This window comes from Antechinus flavipes, chromosome 1 (assembly GCF_016432865.1).
Source record: "Antechinus flavipes isolate AdamAnt ecotype Samford, QLD, Australia chromosome 1, AdamAnt_v2, whole genome shotgun sequence".
NCBI classification, from domain to species: domain Eukaryota; kingdom Metazoa; phylum Chordata; class Mammalia; order Dasyuromorphia; family Dasyuridae; genus Antechinus; species Antechinus flavipes.
This window is the reverse complement of record NC_067398.1, coordinates 26,106,992-26,134,222: the sequence shown is the minus strand read 5'-3', so window position 1 is coordinate 26,134,222 and position 27,231 is coordinate 26,106,992.

Here is a 27,231-nt window from a genome sequence, read left to right as displayed (position 1 = left end):
TTTCATATAAAGTGCCCCGAGTAGAACAACAACCTATGTCCTAGCAAAACACAGGACTATTTTCATAAATCATTTCCAATCTATCGGATATCTTGCACTGAATTTCTATTCAATCCAGGGAGATTTTCTCCTCCCTCAGACTGTCATGTGTGGAGCTTGAAAGAAAAAAAAAAGAGAAATAAAAGGAAAAAAAAAAAAGGACAGCATTTTAAGTTTTTGGACCATTTTATAGAGACTAATATCTACTGTCCTATTAAAGCCAGAAATCTAGTTCTCTCCCCGCAATTTGACCCCAATGTAAAGCTCATTTTCCACATTTCAATCAATCCCATTTAAGAGGGGAATGATATCTATGCATATTATTCTCCAGTGGTTTCCATTTTCAGGAGAAAATCACCATATGCTGAAGGAGACATAATGAGGCACTTGTTAAATGGGAAATTTACTAAATATTTCATTACCAATGATTGGTAGGCAACCTCTTGGCAGACTGCAAGTTTCTCTAAATCCTCTGTTTTCCTGAGGAAACTCCTTCTCATCAAATGTACTTTCTGCTGTCTCTTCACAGGCAGAAAAGATAATTGTGATTAAACAGGAAATGACTTTTGAATGGAGCTTCCACCAAAGGACACAATGAGGGCATTAGGAAGACTGGATAATCCTGCTGCAGGCACAAGGAATTTTACCACACAAGGGCATCTTGCCCTTTCAATAAATTAACTAGTGTGCTTATTAAGCATGAACTTGGTGGGGATCTCACCGCAACTCCCACCCACAACTGAAAGATTATTTGAAGAGATCAAATCATACCAACCACCAGAGGATTCTGGGAGTGTTAGTAAATTCAAAACTATTCCTACTGTTTTTGAGAAAGGCCCCAGTCCAAAGAAGCAGCTATCTGGAGGCAGGATCATGATGGCCAGAGTCTTTTGGTAACACTCAGGATTTAGAGCTTTCTTTCTTTCTCTCAGTGTCTTCCCCTCACTCGGAACTCCCACCTATTAAAAGGCAGCAGGTCAGTAGAGTGGAAGATCTGGGTTGGAGTCTCAATCCTAAAATTTACCAGCTTTGTGACCTTGGAAATTCAGACCATAAACAAGAAGGGATCAATAGGGCTGTAAACCAAAATGGGGAATATGGGTGAGGCGGGAAAGTTTTTTTCTTTCCAACGATAATCCCAGGAAGAGGGAGATTCCAGTTTCCTGGAGCCCAAATTAAACAGTTAATGTTCTGTACCAATTCCCAACATAGGAAGCCAGCAAGAATAAGAGTCTGCTGGGTCTCAAGACCTGATTTCTATATATGAAGGTATTATTATATGCCCTCCATGAGTTATATAATTGTTGTAAGAAGTCAACTCTCTTATCACCTATTGCCACCATACCTTCCTTCAGTCTATTTGGATTTCTCTATTTAATAATACATTTCTCTTTCCTCAAGACCAGGGTTTCATTGCCTTCCAAGTGACCCTTTGATAATGCAACAAATAGAAAGATAGCCATAGCTGTGGAAAGAGCCCTGGAACTTGAGTCAGGACACCTGAATTCTGTGTGACACCTATTGGGTAAGTCATTGGATTTCTCTTGACATCAGCTTCCTCTTCTATTACATAGAGGAGAGAGGTATTCAAGATGATGGTAGACACCCCTTCCTACTTGAAGACTCAATGATTCTGTGAATTTAATACACACAAATCAGAGAGGAATAGGGAGACTTTTCTCTAATGTGTTAAGCAGCATGTATCTGAGGAATAGCTTTCGCTAGATAATGGCTCCATTTAGGCCAAAGGATTCTGGGAGTGAGAATCTACAATCAAGGAGAAAGCAATGGAAGCAACACAGCTTACAGGGACTGTTAATGCCCTTCTGTAAGATACTGGATGAAGATGGAGACAAGGAAGGTTGAATCATCCTGTGGATAAGACCCACATTATTTCTCACTTGGATTATTTCAATCAAGTCCTGATTGGTCTACCTTGCTACTAGCCTCTCTTCTCTCCAATCCATCCTTTACAAAACTGTCAAAATAATTTTCCTAAGCCACAAGGTCTGACTATATCACTCCATCACTCAAAAACCTTCCATGGTTCTTTTTTTTCCCTTTATGATAAACTATACATTCCTTAAGCTGACACTGAAGACCACAGTCTAACTCGTTTATAAATTTCCAGACATTCACATTTCTCTTCACATGCTCTAGATTCCAGTCAAATGGAGTGATCCACTGTTTCTGATCCACATTTACCTCTCTTTGGTCATTTGGGGGGAAGTCTCCCATGCATGGAAGGCATTGCTTCTTCATCTCCACTTACTAATGTTCTCTGTCTTCAAGGCTCAAGTAAAATGGTCCCTTCCTTGTAAAGCTCCTGACTCTCCCAGTTGAATGAACTCTTCCCACCCCCTTAAATTTTCTTTTACTGTTTTATCTGGAGTTTTCATTTGCCCCTATCATGTTTTATCTCAAATCAGAGCTATTGGTTTATATATTTCCCCCTTGTTAGAGTATAAGTCTTATGAAGGGTTGGATGACAGGGATTTGTTTTCATCTTTGCTTAGCTCTTCTGGGGAATCTACTAGATACTATTCTTCTAACCCCAGATTGATCCTAATGCAGAATGGGTGCCTAATTAATGTTTGCTAAATTGAATGCAACTGAATGGGTATCATTCCTGAAATCACAAACTTTACTTATGACCAGCACTTAACTTCCATTTATTATTTCATAAACAGATCTGCACCGGACCTGAACTTGTGGTTCATTTGTTATTAAATTAATAGATCCTTGCATAAGTTTTCCTAAAGGGCACAGACTCATGGGCAATTGTTATACCTGTCTATGGCCAAGCAGATAGCATCAGTCATTACCTATTTCACAATATTGTGGCATGGTGAAGAAATTACTAAACTTGGAGGCAAGGAAATTTACTTCCTTCTTTTTTTTCTTTCCCTCTCAGGTTAATTGTTTTTTGAGTAGGTAAAAGAGGCCATGTTTGGCCTCACTTCTTATAGCCTTAGTCACTGAATGGACATTGTCTCAGATAAACTAAGACTTAGGAAAGACATTAGCTTAAAAAAGCCAACATCTTCCATGTATCCAGGGCTATCTCCAGTCATCCTGATCTGTATCTTTTCATTGGACCCAGATGGATCTGGAGGAGAGAATGAGAGTGGTGACTTCGCACAACCCTGTCTCATTTAAATCCAGTTCATTTGCAAATCATATATCACCCTCCTGATGGTCCTCTTCAAGAACAAAGGACAAAAACAACAATCAGCTTCAAATGGCTTAATATGTGTAAAACACATTTGCAAAATTCAAAGTGACATATATGTGTATCTATGCATGTCTCGTTATATTCATTTTTTAAAATTATTATATACCAGTATCCTCAGCAATAATGTGTCAGAATCATTTGGACATTGTATAGTCTTATGTAAGTACTAATAATATACCTGAATCCCCAAAACTGGGAGTGCTTGAAATGGAAAAACCTAAAATTCATGTCCTGTAATTTACATTTAAAAAAAAATTAAAATTAAAAAAAGCTATTAAAAAAAAAACAGGAATCTTAGTATCACGCATCTATTCATTCACAGTTATTTCAGTCTTTTCCTCTTCAAAAATGCCAAGGTGATTTTTGGCTGTTTATTTGTTTTGTTTTGTTTGTGTAAAGACTCAAATGGAGAATCATGATGATTCTGTATACACTCAGATCAGGTAAGATATTAAAAAGATAGTCCCTGTAGTCCCTGAGGAGCTTAACAGTAAAATAGATGAATAATTTGGAAAATAGGTGAATAATTTAGAAATAAATAGGAAAATAGAAAGGGAGTGGGCTCTAGATAATCTTTAAGGTCCCTTCCATCTGCAAAACACTCTGATTCTTTGACTATAAGAGACTGACATTTCAGAAGAATTATTACAACTTCCTCATTTGCACACACACATTCACACATGTACATGCACATGTATGCTATCATTTTTCCTTATCACTAAGTGACAAAGTCCTCTATTTCATAGATGTTCCTACTGGATAACAAAATCATTTTGGTCCTTTGATCATAAGTAATGCTTTTAGGAACTAGCCAACATTGTTGGTTACCTACTTCTTGCTTCTTTTTTGTTTGTTTGTTTATTTTTGTAGCATATAGCATAGCCACTGTGGGGAAGCATAGGGAATTGCCATGTTTAGAAATGAAGTTGATACCAAAGCAAAGATATCAATTAAACAACTAAAGAACCAATCAACTTCTTTACATTTTACATGTATGTCTGTGCTATCTCTGGGCAAAATTTTGGGGAACTTAAATAGTCGATATTTAAAGAGGTTAATTGGACCCTTTTTTTGTCCATAATAAGTGTTATCATCATGTAATCTTTGGTCGTTTTGAAGTATTATTACTGGGGTATCCCAGTTTCTTACACTAAAAATATGGGAGATTGGTTAAGGTGACATTAAGGCAATATTAAGGGCTGGCTTTGGAATCAGAGTTTGGAATGGATTCAAATCTTTCTTCTGCTGATTGCTACTTACATGGTCTTGTCCAGATCACTTTACTTTCTGGGGCTTTTGTTTTCTTATCTAAAAATGAAAGTATTAAGAGGTAGATAGATGGTGTAAAATATAGAGCTCTAGAATCAGGAGACCATAAGTGCAAATCTTAACACTTCCTACATGTGTGACCCTGGGTGTGTCATTTGAATCCAATTGCCTTACAAAAGAAAAAATGAAATAAAATAAAAATAAGATAAAAATGAGAGGGTTGGGTCTCTGAGGTCCCTTCCAGTTTAAGAGCTATGAACCTATGAAGTTAATGGCTTAAATTGCCCTATAACCTTTGTTATAGGTTGTCTCCAACATTGGGATGTTGTCTTGAAGACTACTGTTGATCTTCCAGGAATCATCTTAAAAGGTTAGCCATGTACCTGTCAGATTGGCTAAGATGACAGGAAAAAATAATGATGAATGTTGGAGGGGATGCGGGAAAACGGGGACACTGATGCATTGTTGGTGGAATTGTGAACGAATCCAGCCATTCTGGAGAGCAATCTGGAATTATGCCCAAAAAGTTATCAAACTGTGCATACCTTTGATCCAGCAGTGTTTCTATTGGGCTTATACCCCAAAGAGATACTAAAAAAGGGAAAGGGACCGGTATGTGCCAAAATGTTTGTAGCAGCCCTGTTTGTAGTGGCTAGAAACTGGAAAATGAATGGATGCCCATCAATTGGAGAATGGCTGGGTAAATTGTGGTATATGAATGTTATGGAATATTATTGCTCTGTAAGGAATGACCAGCAGGATGAATACAGAGAGGCTTGGAGAGACCTACATGGACTGATGCTAAGTGAGATGAGCAGAACCAGGAGATCATTATACACTTCGACAACGATATTGTATGAGGATGTATTCTGATGGAAGTGGATTTCTCTGACAAAGAGACTTAACTGAGTTTCATTGGATAAATGATGGACAGAAACAGCTACACCCAAAGAAGGAATACTGGGAAATGAATGTGAACTATTTGATTTTTGATTTTCTTCCCGAGTTATTTTTACCTTCTGAATTCAACTCTCCCTGTGCAGTGGGAGAACTGTTCGGTTCTGCAAATATGTATTGTATCTAGGATATACTGCAACATATTTAACATATATAGGACTGCTTGCCATCTTGGGGGGGGGGAGGAGTGAGGGAGGGGAAAAAAACGAAACATAAGTGATTGCAAGGGATAATGCTGTGTAAAAATTATCCTGGCATGGATTCTGTCAATACAAAGTTATTATTAAATAAAAAAAAAAAAAAAAGGTTAGCCATGTACTCTAAAATAGACTCCTTGGTCTCTCCTAAAAGCATATTGCAGATCTATTATCAATGAAATCAATTAAGCTCTGAGATCCTATTGATATCTGGGACCTACACTGGCTGTCTTAGTAATGAGCTCTTGCTACCTGTGTTATAAAGTAAGTCAGTTAGCCAAGTTAGCATTTATTAAGCACCTGCTGTGACCCAGGTACTGTCTTAATACCTGGGCTTGCAAATAAGAGGCAAAAGATAAGCCCCAGTTTTAAGGAGCTCCCAAGCTAATTGGGAAGGCAGCAGGCAAACAGACAGATAAACTAGAAATTGGCTATATTGGAGACAGTCTCGGAAACAAGGAACTATGCTTAGGAAGGACTAGAACAGGGTTATTGCAGAAATTTAGACTTTTTAGCTGAGAACAGAAGGAAGTCAGAGGAGTTAGAAGGCAGAGATGGGGGTGAGAAAGAAGTCCTAGACCTTGAGTTCAGCCAATGAACACATTCAGTTAGTGAATGGAACATCTTGTGATAAGAACAGATAGAATGTCAGTGTCACTGGCTTGCAAAGCCCATGAATGGGATAAGGTGTGAAAGAATTGCAGAGGAGGACAGAACTGGATTATGAAAGTTTGTGAATGACAAAGAATTTAATAGTTGGTCTTGGGATAAATAGGGAACAAATGGAGTTTTATCAAGTAGGGGAGTGCCTGATTTGTTCTCTAGGAAGACCAGTTTGACAGTGAAGCAGATTAGATAGTAACCTCGAGGGGAGACACCTGAACCAAACAACAGTGATATGGTAAAGTTATGAGGTTTTCTTTTTTATCTATGCTAAAGTTACTTCTTTCTAACTTTGGCGGATCCTCCCTAGATTTAATATCCTACAGTCTGGAAAAGATATTCATGTTCTCTCTGTCCTAGATTATTTTATGTATTGTGCTCATTTATCTCATCAGCTGTTTACTTACCAGACAGAAAAGTCCTAAGCTTTTAAATCTTTTCTCAAATGAGACCTCCTTTGTTCCCTGGATCATCTTATTTATCTGTCTTTGAACCCTCTTGAGCTTTGTTATGTCTTTTTTGCATATGTCTATGCTTGTAATGTTCTGGATTCAGAAATCCCATCATTTTGTGCAATGACTACATAATAATTTGAATTTTAATTTGCATTTGCTGTTCTTCTCTTTGCCATCCAGCATGGAGATGTTTTGGCAAAGGAGCACAATGGGCTGATGCTTTGGGGGGAGAGTTTATAATAATTCAAATGCTTTTCTGGGTTTTAAGTAGGACTTTGCACACTAACCACATTACTTAGAAATGCCTTTCATTCCTCCCTTCTCTGCACTTTGTTAGGGACAGGGTCCGACAGATTCTGCCTACAGGGTCCGTTGACCTTTGACCCAGATATATCTATGAGAAGAGATACCATAAATCATCACTTACTTTGTAATACAGAATAATCATCAGAAATTCTTCGGTGCTTATAAGATCACAGATTAATAGAGAGATAGATAAACGGATGATAGATAAATGCTGTTAGAGAAACAGGCAGACAGGAGAGAGACAATAGAATATTTTAAAAGTTAGAAACAAATAAATAGATGATAGATAAATATTAGAGAAACAGAGAGGTTGACAGATGATAGATAAATGGATAGATGGATAGGGAGATGATAAGTAATGTTAAAGAAGCATACAGAGACCAAAACAGACAGAGTTAGGAAGGTAGACAAATGGATATAGGAAGATAGACAGATAAAGGAACATCTTTTGAGTGTTAACTCTGCCAAGCATTGTATTAAACACTGTTGACTCACATACAAGCAAATAAGATAGTTTTTATCCTTAAGAAGTTTACATTCTAAAAGGGGAAGATATATATATTTCTGCTGGGAAAAAAGAGGAGAAAAGGGAAAGGAGACTTAGAAAGCAATGAGGAGACCTGGTTCCTGGCAAATATGGCCAAAGTTTCACCCAATAGAAGCTGGGGAACGTGAGTTTGAGTCCAAGTTTCCAGAGAAGACATGGTCAGGGAGTTCTGCTATGGTGAAAAGACTAGAAAAATAACTCTATGTTGTCATCTGTTTCAAACCTTTCATTTTTTAGATGTGAGACCTGAGAGTTAGACAGATTAAATACCCTGCCCCATTAGCCGGTGGCCATTTTAAAGCCTAGGTAGTTGGGAGTGTGATCCAGAATTCAGAAATTCTTCCAAGATGTACAAAGGCAGATTCTTGAAGAGAAGGGCCAATTTGGAACACCAGCCCCATATTGAGTATTGCCAAGCTGAGAAGTTTCACCTATCTAATTCTTTGTCTTCCTTCCATCAATTACAATCAACTGTAAGAAAGCAGTGAAGAGGTCCAAAATCTGATAGCAGCCCCCAAATCCTACTTCTTCCAAGCATTTTTATAGTGCATTATAAATACCTCAAACATGGGATGGAGGTTGATGCCCTCATGAGGGCCAATGGCAGCAAGGATTGCTTTTAGTAGGATCAAAAATCAGAATCCCCAATCTGGCTAAGGCCAGTCCCTGAAAGAATGACTGGAAGTTCAATTCAGTAGATGAAGTTGCTTTCAAAAGACATCTACTGGGTGTCTGCTACTGGGGCAGCTAGTTGGTACAATGGATAGAGCACCACTCCTGAAGTCAGGAGGACCTGAGTTCAAATTTGGCTTCAGACACTTAAAACTTCCTGGCTGTGTGACTCTGGACATATCTTGGTAATCAGCTTCATCATGGACTTTGCCATCATCATTGATTCAAAATGATTTTGGAACATGGAGATCATCCAGTCTTTCCTCCCCCATTTTCCTAATGAGGAAAAGGAGACTTCCATTGGAGAAGTGGAAAACGAGAACTCCATTGGAGAATTTTGATTTAATAAACATTTACCAAACACCTACCTGTAAATGCATAACAACAGGAACACAGTGTTTAAGATTATAATTAGAAAAATAAAGTACTAAAAGAAACAAATGAATACAGACCATCCTGATATTGGAGGAGAAGAATTTTAGGTCCATATTTGCTTTCCTGGTTTCTTTTCCTTGTATCATGGTACCAAGCATGTTAAAGAACTCCAGAATACTGTAGTATAGTAGAAAAAGTACTGGATTTAGAGCCATAAGAACCTGAGTTCAAATTCTGCCTCTGACACTTATTAGGGATATGACCTTGGTAATTTACTTCATGTTCTTCATGCAGAGTGGAATTCAATGACCTGAAAAATCCCTTTTGATTTTGCTTTTATGACCTCTTTAGGCTATGGACCAATTCCCTATGGTACAGATGATATCCAATGATACCGAAAAAGGGAATTGTCAAAGTCACGTTTCTTTTAGAACTGGATGGGAAAGCCATCTTGAGCAGATACAAAATCCAATTTCTAGCTAGAGGTCGATTCCATTTCTAGAACAGAGAGCAACTGTGTTGACTCTTTCCCCAGACCAGTTCTAAAGACAGGTAATTCCAGTTGGTGGATAATCAGACCGCAGGAATTAACTGTCTCTAAACTTTGCTGGAGGGAAAACAGAGACTCCTATTGTAAGGGATTAAGAATTGAAAAACAGGCCACAAGGTGATAAAAGTGATACTCTTCCTCTCTTGCACTGAATATCTTTTTATTCAATTGCTCAGGCATGTTAACAAATTCTTCCTAATTTTTTTTAATTGTTATTCATTATTCCTTTTAGGGAGAGTGAGTCATTGAGTGTAGCATGTTTATCCCAAGGCCATACAAGGCCATCTCTGTCCCAGAGAAGTGGTAATATGGAATTTAGCAAACGGGCCCTTATTGTAACTAATTGTCTTTTTACAAACTCATTGTCTTTTCAGAATTTAGTCTGCTTTGCATTAGCCGCACAGGGGTGACCTCCTTTGTGGTTTCCCCCCAGAAACTTTAAAATCCCAGTCCAGCTTCTTGGGAAAGGCAGGGAACAGTAACCAAAGAGCCAGACTACACAAGTCATCCTCAATAAGTTTCTTGAGAGCAAAGATTGTTCCATTTTTGCCTTGGTGGCCCCAGTGGCTGGCATATGACGAGAATTTAATGAATGCTTGTTGCTGGGCAGATTATTTGAAGTCCCAGATCCACTTACAAGCAAATTGATTTACCTTCCTGAGCCTCAGTTTCTCCATCTGTCCAATGGAGGTCACACAGTTCTCATGGCTGACTTCACAAGGCTATTGAGGGGAAAGCTCCCAGTACCAGTATAACCAAGGAACAGTTCTCAAGTTTGAGGGCCCTAGTCTAGGAAGGGCATCAATTAACAGGAAGGGCTAGCTGAATGTTGCAATCCTCCAGTTTATTTCTTACAAAACTAGGCTGAATAGGTGAGGGATGGAAGGAGAAGAGATTCAGGGATGAGACAACAGCCATCTTCAAGTCCTAAAAGGGGTTGACATTAGGTGGGGTTAGACTTGTTTTGTTTTGCTCCAGAGGATAGAACCAGAAGTAATGGGAGAAGTCTCAAAAAAGCAAATTGAGCCTTGATATCAGGAGAAGTCTCCCAAAAATGAAAGCTGTTCCAATGTTTCAGGGGTCACAGAACTCCTTCTCACTGGAGGATTTCCAGCAGAGAAAGAATAACCAGTCAGATATGTTATATCAGGAACTCCTTTCTGTTGTGAACAGAGGGTATAGGTCCCTTACCTATGATTCTATGAATGTAAGCTGATTTTAATATTAGCCTGAATATTAAGAATGAAAAGAGAAAGGTACACTTCATATCCAAGACAATGGATAAGGCCTTTTCCTACCCTCCCTACTACTCTCCCATTACTTGAGATCACTAAGAGTTGCCTGCCTTGACTAAAGAAGACAGAAGACACTGTTTGAAACCAGACAGAATTTCCTCCTCCCCCTCCCTTCTCTACTTTCTCCCTTCCTCCTTCCCAAGATTCAGTCCCATCTATACAAAATCATGAAGGGAGAAATCTTGTCCAAATGTATTTCCTAGGAATCAGGAAAAGTCCCCTAAACTCATTTTTTGCTATCTCAACATTTCCAAATTCCATTCAATAAGCACCTACTATGTGCCAGGCACTATGCGTGGATTTGGGTATACAAAGGCAGAAACAAGCCATTGCCTTCCCTTAAGAAGCTTACCTTCTATTGAGGGAAAACCACTTGGATATAGATAAGTAAATACATGATATTTACAAAGTATTGGGGGGGAGAGACAGGAAAGATCAACAATAACTCAGGGTAGGAGGGGGCCCTTGACTTGAGCCTCTGCCAAGAGAGCAGACCTGAAGCCAACTGTAGCATTAAGACAAATAGTTTTCATAAAAACGGGCAGAATTTCTCATGAACAGAATATTATATGGTTAAAAAAAACTTCAATAAGTTAATTAGAATAAAACTAATCAGATGCTGATGAAAGATGTTCATTTTCCTCCTAACTTTCTCAAGAAAATGATGGTCTAAAACTTAATTCCATTCAACCAAATTTTATTAAGGGCAAAGTACCATATCAGGTATAACCCACCCCCCACAAAATTCTTCTTTTCAAGAAGTGTAGGGGCAGCTAGGTGACAGTGGCTAGACAACAGCCCTGAAGTCAGGAGGACCTCAGGTTCAGACCTGAGGAGTCTGATCTCAGATACTTAACACTTCCTAGCTGTGTGATCCTGGGCAAGTTTTCACTTAACCTCAGCAAAAATTGCTAAGCCTCAGCAAAAAAAAAAAAAAAAAAGTTTAAATTTTCCTTGGGGTTAGAGACATGAAAAAATGCAGCACATCTGGATTCAAATCTCCTCTCTGCCACTCTGTATCTTTGTAACATTTAACTACCCTAGAGTAGACACTTAATATCTCTTCCCCATTTTCCTCATTTATGAAATTTGGGGGTGACTAGATAGATGACCTCCTAGGTCTCTTCTTCTTTTAAATCTACGATGCTAATACAAAGTAAGGGGTCAGCTAGGCACATAATGGACAGAGCTCCAGGAAGACTCACCTTCCTGAATTCAAATATGGCCTCAGACACTTGCTAGTTGTAGGACCCTAGACAAGTCACTTAACCCTGTTTGCTTCAGTTCCTTGAAAGCAAAATGGGCTGGAGAAGGAAATGACAAAAACACTGTAATATCTCTGCCAAGAAAAACCCAAATGGGATTGAAATAACTCAACGGCAATAGCAACAATGCAGAGTAGTTTTGGGGGAGACAAACAAAACAATGGGAATAACAGGGAATGGACAAAAAGAGGGTTTCTACATTCCCAAAGGAAGAGGAAGGATTCTAATCTGCCTCTGGAGCATCCACCCTGGAGAAGCCATAGACCTTTCACAGCATGTTGACCATATTAAGTCCTGTTACGATGCAAAGGGGATTGGCTTAGGGTGTCAGAGAACCAGGATTCAAACCTTTCTTTCTAATATTGCCAAGCTGTAGGACCTTGAGCAAATCACCAAACCTCTCAGCCTTGGTTTCTTCATCTGCAAAATGAGTGATTTGGACCAGACCGTCCTACAAGGTCCCTTCCAGCTCCATCTATTATTCTGTGATCTTTTGTCCATACAACAGAGCCTGGAGCCTCTAGAGTCCACATCCCAAACCAGCTGGATTTTATGCCTGAAACTTTCCTGCTGCAGACCCACTCAAGTAGTAAAACAGCCTCTGTAAATGGTGTGGCTGCCTCTGCTGAAAATGAGTGGGAAATGTCAGCCATAATTCAGAAAGCTCAGTGCCACGGGCTTAGAGAAGAGGTGGCGGGCACTTAATGAGAATCCAATGCAGGGTAATATAAGCAGCAGTGTGTATCCTGATCTCAGCACACAGGGAATTACGTACATAAACAGAAGAGAATTTGATTTTATGCCACACTTCTCTTCCCCAAAGTGTCCCGATGAGTTTTATAAAAGGACGAGCGAGTTAGTCAATCACCGGTAGCAGAATGTCTCTGGAGGTGAGCAAAGCCATCACGATGGATCGAGCCATAAATCACTCGGGGCCTCGGACAGTGGAACGGGTTCTTGGGAGACAGCTTATAATGACCGTGATTCAGGATGATGGCAGGGGCTGATTTCATAAATATTATGAGATAGGCTCTTCTTATCTTTGGCCCAACCAACCGCAAATTGTTGCGTTGGCCCAGTTGTTAAATCTCTTCCTCTTGATATCACTTGGTATTGATCTGCCTTTGTACATTTTGTATCTACCCAATGGGATACAAGCTTCTTGGGACAAGAACCATTGTTTTTCTCTCCATCTCCTTACCTAGTGCCATCCCTAATATATAGCAGATGCTTAAAAAGCAACTCATCAGACCGACATCTTGAAAGCTACAGCATTTCCTTATATCATGACCCAGGGAACACCCCTGCCCCCCATGAGGTTCCTGCCCTATCCCCACATAGAATGGGAATCAGATCAAGTAGTACTCAACATCTAAAGAGGGAAATGAACTGTTCCACACTCTGGTTCACGGGCCTTCAACCCCACGTAGGGACTGAGGAAATTTTCTTAACTAAAATTTAAGGAAGACTTAAGTCTGGGGTCTCCTCAAAAGAGATTAATAGGTTCCATTCTAGAAAAGTTCTCCAATGTGCAAATCGTAGGTATTAGATACAGAACTTATTTATTTTTTCAAACTCCAAAGAAATGTTTAAAACATAAAAAACTTATAAGCATACATTAATTAACATGCTTAAAATATAAATTATAGCCAATCACCTATTATACTCTTTGAAGAGATTAAAAACTCCTGGGAGATCTCTGGAATTGCTGATTAGATGTCATTCTCACCTGATCTGTACTATTGGAGCACCAGCTTAAAGTCCAGATTTTCTAGTGAGGAGGAGGAGGAGGAGGAAAAGGAAGCAGAAGAGGAGGAGGAGGAAGAGGAGAGAAGAAAAGAAGGAGAAGGAGAAAAAGGAAAAGGAGAAAGAAGAGGAAGAGGAGGAAGAGGAGTAGAAGAAGCAGGAGGAGGAGAGGGAGGAAAGGAGAGACAGACAGGCAGAGACAGAGATAGAGATGGAAAGAGAGACAGAGAGACAGAAAAAGAGCCACGAAGAAACACAGAGACAGAGACAGAGAGAGACAGAAGCAGACAGATGGAAAGAGACAGAGAGAGACAGACACACATAGAGTTTTCCCCTTATTCCCTTATCCCCTTGGCTAGCTACTGAAGGAAAGGGCAGCTTTCCTGGCTCAGTCACCAATCATGTCTGACACAGCTTCCCTTGTCAAAGAGGCCGAGGGACTCACCAGGTTTTTGTTTCTAATAAATCCCCTTCAATAACATCCTACAAGTCTCATTTGGGCCTAATTACTGCTGCTTCATTTCTTCTCTGCAATGTGACGGGCTCCCAGTGTGACTGAGGGGCTCACAGATGTAAAGCTGAAGCGGATGTCTGAGGCGGGCTGGCTCTGCCACCTTATTTCACTGATGAGGAAGGCAAAAGAGGGGGAGCAGATTACTTGAGATCACACAGGTGGTAAGCAGCAGTCACAGAATCGGAAGCCATGTCCTCTGCTCTTTGAGCCACTCTCTGAACGGTGCACCGACTCCACAGACACAGAAATAGATCTAAATGGGATGGACACTCGGGGACAGGCACCCTTGGGGAGAAACATATGTGGTCATTATCTTGAGCTGTGTTATCTGATTCGTTACAAACTCTTTTCAAAGACATTCATATGCTGTCAAGGTGGAAGTTAATAAGCAATATATCTCCATTCTTTTTCTTCGAATCCTCCATCCTGACCTCTGAAATCCAGGAGGAGGATGATTAAGTCTGGTAAAATTACACAGATGGAAACATGGAAAGAGGGTTTGGGGGGGGGCAGGGATGGAGAAACTGATTGACAAAGACCATTGGGGAAAGGGGTCTTTTACAGGTGGTAGATATGTGACAATTCAGTACCCCAAATGCCCCATCACGTATGTGTGTCTAATAACAGTGTGCATTCAGGACTTATATAGTAAACATTTAAAACCATTTTGGTTATTGCTAATTAAGATGAGAATGGGGCAGATGGAGGGGGAAGGACAGAGATAAAGAGACAGAAACAGACAGAGATAGAGACAGAGAGAGACACACACATATCTTTGACTACAACTCTTTCCTGCCTGAGGGCGAATTCCATTTAAGAAGAATTTATTAAACACCTACTATGTACTGGACATTTTGGTAGAGTCTGGTATATGAAGATAAAAAAGATATCACCTCTGCCTTCTGAGAACATACAGTGTTTGATGTTCACAGATAAATAAAACAAAACCAAAGTAACACAAAGTGATTTCAAGATAGACAAACCATTAATAGTTGAGGGGAACAGGAAAGATCTAGTGTGGGAGGTGGTTGCACTTTAAAGTAAAGTAGAAATCTTATGAGACCGAGGAAACAACAAAATATATAAGTCTCAGGGCAGCTAGTTGGTGTAGTGGATAGAGCACCAGCCCTAAAGTCAGGAGGACCTGAGTTCAAATCTGACCTCAAACACTTAACACTTCCTGGTTATGTGACTCTGGGCAAGCCACTTAATCCCAATTTTATGTGTGTGTGTGTGTGTGTGTGTGTGTGTGTGTGTGTGTGTGTGTGTTTTATATATATATACATTATATATGTGTGATATATATATGTGTGTGTATATATATATGTATAGATATATATACATACACACACACACACACATAGAGATTGATAGATAGATAGATCATTCTGTCCTCAGCAGGATTACTTTCTACTGGTGGAGAGATACAACATGGAAACAAATGTTTGCTAACAAAAGGTTCATCTGGGCCTGTTTAGGACCTTTGGCCTGAACTGACACAGCCCCATTTCTTTTTTAATAATTTTTTTTATTAATTAAGAGGGAGAGAGACTTGCATGGGGGGATAGAGAGGCAACACTGAGGCTTTTAAATAAATTTCTTTTGAAGATTCTTCAAGGTCTAAAGAATGGGAGAAAACTCCAGACATTAACCACTGAAAGAGGGTTTGGGAATGTGTCTAAAAGGTCACAAACACAAATCCCCTCAATATCTCTTGACTGTTTAAGAACAATCTTGGAAAATTGGCATCTCGGATATGAGCTCCTGAAGGATATTTGTTAGTCAATGGCATTCTTGAAAGCCCAATAGTCTGAAAGTCTCCTCCATAATGGTGGTATAAAAGGAGATTAGATGGAGGAGGATGTGAGTGGATCGCTAGATTTTGGATGAAAGAACTACTTTGGATCAATACAAAATGCCCAAAGAGTGGGAAGCCAATTGGAATTGTATTATCAAAAGATTGGCTCATCTCAGGCCTTATGAGCACAAACAGTATATGCACAGTTCCCATGTAGATTTTGGAGCATGTACAGACATGTTGTAATTGATGCTGGTCTGCCAACAAATGATGAAAAAAAGAACTTTTGATTGGTAGCTGAGCTAGAAATGAGATGCATTCAAAAGATATTAACTGGCTGACTATTGTTTCCTGGTTGTATTTGAGTGAGACGACAAGGTCAGCTGACTTTGTAGACTTCCTTTGATAAGAGGGGCTTTGAATCTTTATCTTCTTAGCTAGACTGTCACACTATGGGTACCCATCCACAGACCCCAGATTTTTATTCTAAAAACTGATGGCCATCAGCAGGAAGAGGAGACCTGAAGGGTAGAAATTGCCCCTTTGGATATATCCAGGGAAATAATATATGTCAATCAGTTTGACAACTTTAAAGTGCTATGCAAATGTGATGAGGAGGAGGAGGTACAGGTAGAGGAGGAGGTAGAAGAGGAAGAGGAGGAGGAGAAGGAGGAAGAAGATGGTGGTGGTAATGAAGGTGATGATGATACATATTATTCCAATCCATCAGTCATTAACTAATTAATTGAGTTCTCCCATATGACAGGAAATGCCTCTCTATCATGCATCCTCAGTGTAATTTCACACTTGTTATGAAATGTGATACATCTATGATAATAGAGAACCTCAGTTCAAATATTATGTCTAACTTGCTAACCTTGTGATCTGGTGGTCATTTAGTACCAAATGGTGACCCTTGGGAGCAGAATCCGGGTTTACAAACAGAAGAGAAGGCTGTTTATTGGTATTATTTCTATGTTTTGGGAAAACACAGAATCATGGGCTTTAGTATCCAGGATAATTTACCTGTGGCTATGATATGTGTCACTGACCCTTTTTGAGAACCAGGGACAAACAACAAATCAAAGGATTTTGTCATATGAGTTTCTACAACCTATACATACATATATGCTTACATAAATATATATGGATATACAGATATGTATGTGAGCATCTATGTATATACACATACATGTATATAGGGTTTCTTTGCATATAAATATTCATATAGATATATCTATATATACAGAAACATATGTAGAGTTTCTTTGCATACATACATATCTACATATATGCACATACATGTATATAAGGGTTTTGCATATACATGTTCGTATATATATATATACATGTGTATATGCACACGTGTGTGGAGTTTCTTTGCATATACATATACATGTATATAGGGCTTATTTGCATACACATTCATATATATGCATGTACACATACATGTGTGTAGCATTTCTTTGCACACACATATTCATGTATATCTATATATATATATACACATGCATGTATATAGGGTTTGTTTGCATACACATGTTTGTATATGTATATGTATATATATATATATACACATGCATGTATGTAGAGATTTTTTTGCATACACATATTCATATATATCTGTATATATACACATACATGCATATAGGGTTTCTTTGCATACACATATTCATATATCTCTGTATATATACACATGCATGTATATCAGTTTATTTGAATACATATGTTCATGTATGTATATGTATTTGTGTACCTACATGTATGTAGAATTTCTTTGCAGATACATATTCACACATATACGCACATACATGTATATGGAGTTTCTTTGCATACACATGTTCATATATATGTGCATATATGCATATAGGGTTTGCATACACATGTTCATATATGTGTTTTATATTCATATATGAATAAGTGTATGCAAACCAACCTCATACATTTCCATTTTCAGAGTCTGTAGCCGATCTGCATCTCACTTTATTAACAAAGTTGAAGCTTGCAGGTCACCTTGGCTTAGCCCACATGCTGCATGCTCAGCTGATGAGCAAATTTTTCAAATCATGAGCACTTGCTCTGCCTCACGCGGCAAAGTATGCAGATGGAGAAACCAATCTCCCTAAACCTGCCAAAAAGGAAGGATGCCGATAGGAGAAAGATGGCTCAAACGGGATTGTTTGGCTACATTTTGCTAAACACCATTTTTCTCCTGGAGGGAAAAAATGAAAGGCTGCAGCTTTAACACTCAAGTAAATATTATTGGTATGTGTACGGCATGCACTTCAACACTTTGGGCACATTTCCCCCCCTTTTTAAATGTTTTATTGATGTCCTTTTCTATTTCGATGTCACTATTATTTCCCCATGATTCTCCTTAGCATTCAACAAAACTCTCCCTCATCACAAGTACAACCAAGCAAAACAAATCAACACTGACCGAGTTTGGAAAGGGTGAGCTGAGTCCCGTACCTAAAATATTGTCCACCTCTCTTTGTGTCTGCAGTACTTAGCACAGGTCTGGCATATATCAGATGCTTGATAAATCTGTTGATTGATTGCTAGATCAGTTCTCTGAAAGCCCAGCTGGACACTACATTGATCAGTGTTCCAAAGCTTTTCAATGATTTCCTTTACATTACTGTGGTTATGCTATCAACCACTTTTATTTTGCATTTCCAGAGTTTAACACAATGCCCGGGACATAGAAAGTGCTCTTCCTTTCTGCTTGCAGACACTTACTAGCTGGGTGATTCTGGCACAATCTCTTGATTTGTTTCCTCATTTGTAAAATGGGATTCATAATGATAACACTACTTCTCAGGGTCAAAATGTGAAAATATGGGGAGCCAGGTGATGCAGTGGATAGAGCCCCAGCCCTGAAGTCAGGAGGACCTGAGTTCAAATCTGGCCTCAGACACTTAACATATCCTAGCTCTGTGGGCAAGTCACTTGACCTCAATTGTTTCAGCAAAAAAAAAAAAGTAAAATCATTTTAAAATGCTTATAACACTATATGAATGGTAGGTACTATTATTATTGCAATTAAATTATTTCCTTCTTTCTTTAAGTTCATTCAAGTCCTTCCATTCTTGAAATTTTTGCTTTCTTTTTGCAATCATAATTCATTATATTCATATTAAAATGACATAGTTCATAGCCAAGACATAGCTTATGGAAATTTGGGTTCAAAATCATCAATACTTGGGTTCTCCTTGAAGAGAACTACGTTGAGCTGTTCTCCATTGAATAGGTGCCTGCTTTCTTTCCAAGTCATGGGTAACTTTTAAAAATTCTTACAAAAATATATTTGCATATATTGGACCTTAGCTCCAGGCTTTTTCTCCTCCTCTTCCAGATGTTTTCCCTTCTCAACTCTACTTCCTGCTTTCTCTTGGCTAAAAACTCATCTTCCACAGGCAGTCTTTCCCAACTTCTCAAGCCTTCCTTCTGTTAATTATTTCCAATTTATTCCACTTATTGTTTGTTCTTACATATCTGTTTGCTAGCGGTTTTTCCCATTAAATTATGAGCATGGACTATCTTTTACATTTCTTTGTGTCCCTACTACTTAGCAAGCACAGTGTCTGGTATATAGTAGCTATATATGGTAGGTTTATATTAATAAATGTTTATTAATTGATAGTCCTCTCACTTTGTTCTCTTTTGGGTATGTATGCCCTTTGTCTTTGTCCTCTTTTGGGTACAGATGCCTAGAACTAGTAATTCATTGAATCAAATGGGAGGTACAAATTATTGATTATTTTTAGTATGATTCAAAATTGTTTTCCATGTTAATAATTCAGGGTTTTAATTTTTTTTTCCATTCATAAACTTTTTTCGCCTGAGGAAATTTTATATGACTCCAGGTATATAAAATAGGTCAACAAGTCAAACATTTACTGATGATAAATCATAATTTTTCAACCCTTACATTCAATTACATAACCCCATATAAGATCACAACTCACAGTTTAAGAAGCTTTGGGCTACTTTAAAGCTTCACTAACAGTGTAATATCATGGCTGTCTTCCCAGAATCCCTCCAATATCTACTATTTTCCTCATTTTTCATCTTTGCCTATCTGACTGGGGTAAGGTGAAATTTCCATTTTGATCCAGTAAGCCTTTATTAAATGCTAGTAAGAATAAGGCACTTAGTGAAACAGAAACAGGATTTGGATTTATATCATCTTCCTTTTGTCTCCTCCATCAAGCTTTATGGTGTTAGAGATTTGCTGGAGCCAGTTCAAACCAGTTAGGTGAGCTGATTGTTAAATTTCAGGTGATCATTTGCATCTCAAAAATAGACACAAACTAAAAAAAAAAAAAAACAGCTCTTGATTTATCATTTTATTATTTATCTAGGCTTAAGAAAATGATGAAGAACATGTTATAATGCAGATTAAACTTAAAAGTGGGTCTGGCTTTTTCAGGATATTTACCTTCATATCCTTGCTCAAGACTTATTGTAAAACAACAATTAGATTTATGAACTTGGTTCATCCTATCTTTGAAGACAGTTTTATAAGCTCCTGGAGAATGAGGTCTTTTGTTTTTTGTGACCTTGGAAAATACCTGTCACATAGCATTCAGCTTAATAAAAACTTGTTTCTTAATTGATTAAACCCAAATATCTTTTTTTTTCCCTCTGTTCTGGGAGTATGCTGCCACCATCTGCAAAATATCTTCTGCCATATACACCTATTCAAAATGACTTCTGGTTTCCTCCTCTCAGCAGACACCTCTGAAGAGGGCTGCATTGTAATGTGCAGAAACTTGTTCCAGCTTTGGAAATCCAAACATATTGCTGAAAAGAGAGCCTAAAGATGAAATTGGGCAAATCATGCATATTTCCTGGCCTTAGGTTTTAGAAAGAAAAAATGGAGGTGATGGCTGAAATAAAAAGTGCCCGACTGGATAGTCTAAAAGTTTGTCCAATGCAGTTATTTTCCAATTTCCTTAAAATCTCAATAATTTGGGTCAGTTCTGGAAAGTTTTCTTTTTTTTCCTCCCTGCATAGAAATAATTTCTCAAGCAAACAGATAGTTAACAGGCTTGCTCAAAAGTAGTTAATGTATTTTTTTAAGAAAAAAAAAATACTTCAGACTTTTGAATCAGCCTCAAAAACTTAACAAGCACAATCCACATCCAAATAATTGACATGCCAATTACAAACCCTTTCTATATATTCATTATAAATTCTCTCAAAGTCCTCTATTGGGTGATACTTAGATTGCCTGGTTCTAATTATCAATGTTCTTGAAAATTCAAATCATAACTGACATTCGTCTCATGCTCTAAAGTTTGCAATGTACTTAGCATCAATCATCACAGAAACCCAGGGAGCTAAGCACTTATGGGTAGTATTGTTCCCATTGTATAGTCAAAAAAAGTGAGCTTTGCCCACATCTACACATTTAAGAAGCGATTTATAGGCAAATTTGAACCCAGATCTTGTTTCCAAATCCAGCATCTCATTCATCATACTGCCTCAAAAAGGACAATTTTTTTTTTGTTTTATGTAGTCAATAACCCAGACCATCCACTAATCCCAACACAAGACATTATCCTCGTGATGTCATTGGTTCTCTTTGAGAACCACCATCATTAACAAGAATTGAAGTTGACTTTCCCAGTTCAGTATGTCTGAATTCCTGAACTGTGATTGCTGTTAAAAATCTGAAGGAGTAACAGAGAGATCAGACAGATATTTGTGCTCACATCCATCTGCTCCTTCCATTCCCACTGTCTTTAGATCATACATGGAGTGCCACAGCTGTTCTGTTGTGTCTCAGTCCCACATTCACACACAGCCGTGTTAATAACCCAAATATGGTTCTTATTGCTGTTCAAATTTGTAGCATTGAAGCCCAGATATTACAGTCTCCCACAATTTTGATGACACATTGATGGCCTTATAATTCAATATTCAAATGACAATACAGACTAGGCCAATGGGAAGTAACATTATTTTCCCATGGTTTTCTAGGCACGGACCAGTTCAAAAAAAAGTTATCGAACAATGGCAATTCTGTAATGTAACCAGCCATCTGTTACAAAGCAAATTCAAATGAATCTTCCTCTTATATCAATCCAAAGAATTTCAGAAGACTGAAAAATGGGCAACAGCAAGATGACTTTCTAAAATAAGTAATACGGTCCTCCTCCCTGACCCTTTTCCATCCTTACTATTCTCAAACCATAATAGAAATAAAACTTATAATAGAGTCAACTGAGAGATATTCAGAATAGAACTAACATTTCCCCAGAATACAAAGCAAGAATTTAACTCTGAAACGAGTATTTGTAAAATTACTCGCCAAACAGAAAGACATTTCCTATTCTTGCCCTGGATTAGGTATATATTTATATACAATTCCTTTATCCTTGCTGGGGCCTCACCAAGGGCAGTATTTGGATGTACCAGCCACAAAAAAAGGAGAAGAGGTCTCCTCATTCTTTCTAAGTTTGGGTGCTAAACCTTTTTTCTGATCTTTATTATATGGATAATATGTTTTTAAAGGTGTTGCTTTTATTAATATATTTTTAAAAATGCTTCTTCATGTGAATAACATTTTTTTTTAAAGATGGCTCTAAAATTTGTGATCCATTCCCTCTAAAAAAAAATAAAACATTTTCTTTTTGAACTTAGGAATGTTTTTAAGATTGTCTCAGATTCTCATTAATTAATTAATTTGACCATTAAAGAACTATGTAGATCATATGTCAGCTCCAGGGTTCTTATTTCAACTCCCACTCATAGTAACAAATTGGGTTCTCAGAGGACAGCTATATCTCCCTTTCAGAATTCTAAGGGTGTGCCTGAAGGGCTTTGAGGTTCTTATAATACTATTGCCTCAAGCCTCCATTTTGGTATATTTGCTTTCAAGTGAATCACCATTTATCTTCAGGATTTCCCCAATATCATTGATTAATTCAGTGCTTGGAAGCCATTATCAGTTTAATCAATGAAAGAAATCTGGTGCTGGAATAATGGAAAAAATGGAAAGGTGGATCAATGGAATAGAGCAGGTACATACTGCATAATAGTAGATGACCATAGTAAGCTGGTGTTTGATAACCCAAGATTAAAGTTTTTAGGGTCAAAATTCATTATTTGACAAGAATTAGGAAAACCAGGAGGCAGTTTGACAGAGACTAGGTATGGATTAATATCTCATACCATATATCAAGATGAGAACATTTGGGGACATAATTTGGACATGAAGAGTAATGGGATGGGCAACTTAGGAGAGCACAGAGGATTTTATCTGTCATATCTGTGGATAAGGGAAGAGTCTATAGCCAAAGAAGAAATACAGTACACACAAACAAGACCAGTGAGGCCAAGATTAGAAGAAAAATAAGAAGCTGAGAAAATATTTTTTGTAGCACATCCTCTGATAAAGGTCTCATTTCTCAAATAGATAGAGAACTGATTCAAATTTATAAGAATATCAGCCATTTTCCAAATGATAAATGATCAAAGGCTATGAACAGGTAGTTTTCAGGAAAAGAAAATAAAGTTATTTACACTTATATAAAAGTGCTCTAAATCATTGATGATTAGAGAAATGCAATGAAAACAACTCTAAATTATCCCTTCACATCCATCAGATTATCTGATTAACTGATGGAAAGGAGGATGACAAATGCTGGAGAAGATGTGGAAGAATTGGAATACTAATGCAATGTTGGTGGAATTGTGAACTGATCCAGTCATTCTGGAGAATAATTAAAAACTATGCTCCAAGAGCTATAAAATTGTGTATATCCTTTGAGATCAAAAGAAAAGGAAAAGGAACTATTTTTACCAAAAAAAAAAATAGATAGATAGCAACCCTGTAGGATGATCAACATGAATGACATATTTTATACTCAGCAATACAATGAAAAAGGTATCAGAGAAAGGACTGATGGCATGTGCGTAAAGATCAAAGCATAATTTTTTACCTGAGTTTTTTTTTTTTTTTCTTTTGGTCTGTGTTTTATTTTGTAACATGGCTAATTTGGAAATATGTTTTGCATGACTTTATGTATATAATCTATATCCTATTGCTTGCCTTTTGAGGGTGGGGGCAGGAAGGGAGAGAATTTGGAACTAAAAATTTTAATAACTATGAATGTTTGAAAAAGTTATATGTTATTAAAAAAATTTAAATATTATGACAGTTAAAAAAATTAACCAATGAACATCAACTAGCTTTTACAAAAGGATTTTTTTTTCTGAGAATAGAAATATAAGAACATGATCACTGAATTTCAGCCATACTATCCATTCTAACACTTAGTACCTAGGGAGACTGGTCTCAAACTTAAAATAAATATAACAAACATTTACCCCACTAAATTCACTTCCAAGTCTATTATAGCCAATGGCCTGGCTTACTACACAGAGGCTTATAAGCAATTTATTTTTCTTGATCAAACATATCCAGAAAAAAAAATCAATCTCCCTTTTTTGGTACATTTAATTTTGAAAAGACCTTTTCTTCACAATGCAACAAACACACAAGACATTTTAAAGTACCCAACCCCTCTATTCCATGTCACTAGGAACTTCCAGAAGTAGGCTCCCCAAATGTGTATGAGCGCAGGACAGAGCCCTCATCAATCAGTTCCTCTTTACAATTACATAGCACATGTTAAGTTTTAAAAATTAAAATTACCCATGTTATCTTATTTGATTTTTACAACAACCTTATGAGATAAGCATAAGCAACATAAAAAAGTTAGATAATACCTATGGTCACAGGGAAACCAAATACGAGAGGCAGAATTCTAATCTAGTTATCCTCTGAAACTATTCTAACAACATAAAGTTTGTTTAGAGATAAAGAGTTTAAAAATGGAACCACAATGTTATTGAAAAAGCTGCTAAAGTGAATTATCATTGACCACTTTAAAAGAAAGACACTCTGAAATCCCAAATGAGTATTATCAGAAAAATGCAATCATTAATTTTCAAACATATATGTTAATTCAATTGAGGCTAGAAAAGAATTACCTAATAGCTATCATTCCTTTAAAATTGTTTTAAATCAGATATAAATATTATTCATAATTAACAAATCAACTGTATTTATGAATGATTTCAAAGTACTTGAATTAATTATAAACTTTTTACCTTAAGTAGGTTAAACATTCTCCTTACAAATTACACTTATGATGTTAATTTTCTTAATAAATTGGATGATAAATAACAATGCAAATGGAAATAGACTAACTTATTTCAGAAACATCACAAATTACAATTTATCACATCAGTTTCTTTCTTTTTTCCCATTATATCTTATTTTTAAACTAGGAAACATTTATTTTTTTCCCAGTTAAAAAAATATTTTATAAGAAACATACTTAATTAAGCAAAATCATTCCCCCTGTTGTCCATATCCAAAAATGTATGTTCCATTCTGAATCATGAACCTATTACCTTTCTGTCAAAAGATGGGTTAATATCTTTCTTCATTAGTCCCTTGGAGTTATACTTGGTCACTGTACTTATCAGAGTTCTTAAGTTTTTCAATAACTGTTTGTCTTTGCAATGTTATTCTTATTACATTTTTTTCTAATTCAATTCAATTCACTTTATATCAGTTTATACAGTTTATACCAAAATTTGTTCAGCTATTCCCTAGTTGGTGGGTACCTCCCTAGTTGCCAGTTCTTTGCCACCACAAAGAGAATTACTGTAAATATTTTTTTATGCACGGGATACTTTTTCTCTTTCTCTGATCTCTTTAAAATCCAGTCCCTAGTAGAGATATTGCCAAGTCAAAGGACATACATCATTTAGTGGCTTTAGGGACCCACTTCCCAAATTTAACACATCAAATTAATAAAGTTTTTTATAAATTGTTGCATATCAGATGGCAAGAGAATGGACTTAAATAATTAACTCATGAAAATCATGACATGATTTTATCCCAAGGAAACTGATCCACTAACACCTATGTGCAATTACATATTTCAAGTCTTTAAATCTAAAAAAGAAAATTATTTTGCTGGTTAAAAATGCATGATTACCCTGAAAAAATAAACATGTTTAGATGAAAAATAGGATAAGCATGCTGACTTTCAACCAAACATCTTAAGGTCTAGCATTTAGAGCTGAAAGGGACCTTAGAAATCCTTCCATTGGGGCAGCTAGTTGGTGTAGTGGATAGAGTACTAGCTCTGAAGTGAAGAGGACCTGAGCCTCAGATATCTAAAGTTTCCTAGTTGTGTGACCCTGGGCAAGTCACTTAACCCCAATTTCTGAAGAAGAAGAAGAAGAAGAAAAAGAAGAAGAAGAAGGAAGAGGAGGAGGAAGAGGAGGAGGAGGAGGAGGAGGAGGAAGAGAAGAAATCCTGCTGTCCAACTCCCGCATTTAAGCAATTGAGACCTAGAGAGGCAAAGGAATTCAAAGTTGTCTTCAGAGGAAATGTCAAAGTTGGGATTTGATTCCAGGTTCCTAGCTCCAGGTCAGGCGTCCTTTTCATCACATCCCATGACCTCTGGATGAGTTTATTGTCATCATAATATGGAAAGTGATTTTTTTTTTTAATATAAGAGGCCCATTATGTACTAGATGAAGGTCTAGCCTTGAAGGTGGAAAAACCCAAATTCAAGTCTTGAATTTGACATAGAATAAGCATGTGATGCTGGGCAAATTTGTTCATCTTTCAGTGTCCTTGTACAACAACAACAACAACAACAACAACAGCAACAACAACAACACAACAACAACAGTTCTCTAAAACCATAAATTATCTGGCTTCACAAGTGGAAAGAACTTCCTCATTAAAATTCCCCAAACTAATTAAATCACAGGTTTGTCTCTTACTCCAAAAATTTGAGAAATGATGAATATATTTTTATATAAATATTCATATATTTATATAAATGTACATATTTATGGGGGAGAAGGAAATAGTAAGCCATTCTATTATCTTTGCCAAGAAAACCCTATGGACAATATCAATGTACTGTGTGTGGTACAAGAAGTCATAAAGAATTGGGAAGGATCAAACCACTGAACCACTACCATAACAATATATACTTATTCAAAATGGATGTATTTATAGAAATGTGATTCTAAAATTTATTTTATTTATTTTTTTAATGACTTTTTATTGACAGAACCCATGCCAGGGTAATTTTTTACAGCATTTTCCCTTGCACTCACTTCTGTTCCGATTTTTCCCCTCCCTCCCTCCACCTCCTCCCCCAGATGGCAAGCAGTCCTTTACATGTTGAATAGGTTACAGTGTATCCTAGATATAATATATGTGTGCAGAACCAAACAGTTCTCTTGTTGCACAGGGAGAATTGAATTCAGAAGGTATAAATAACTTGGGAAGAAAA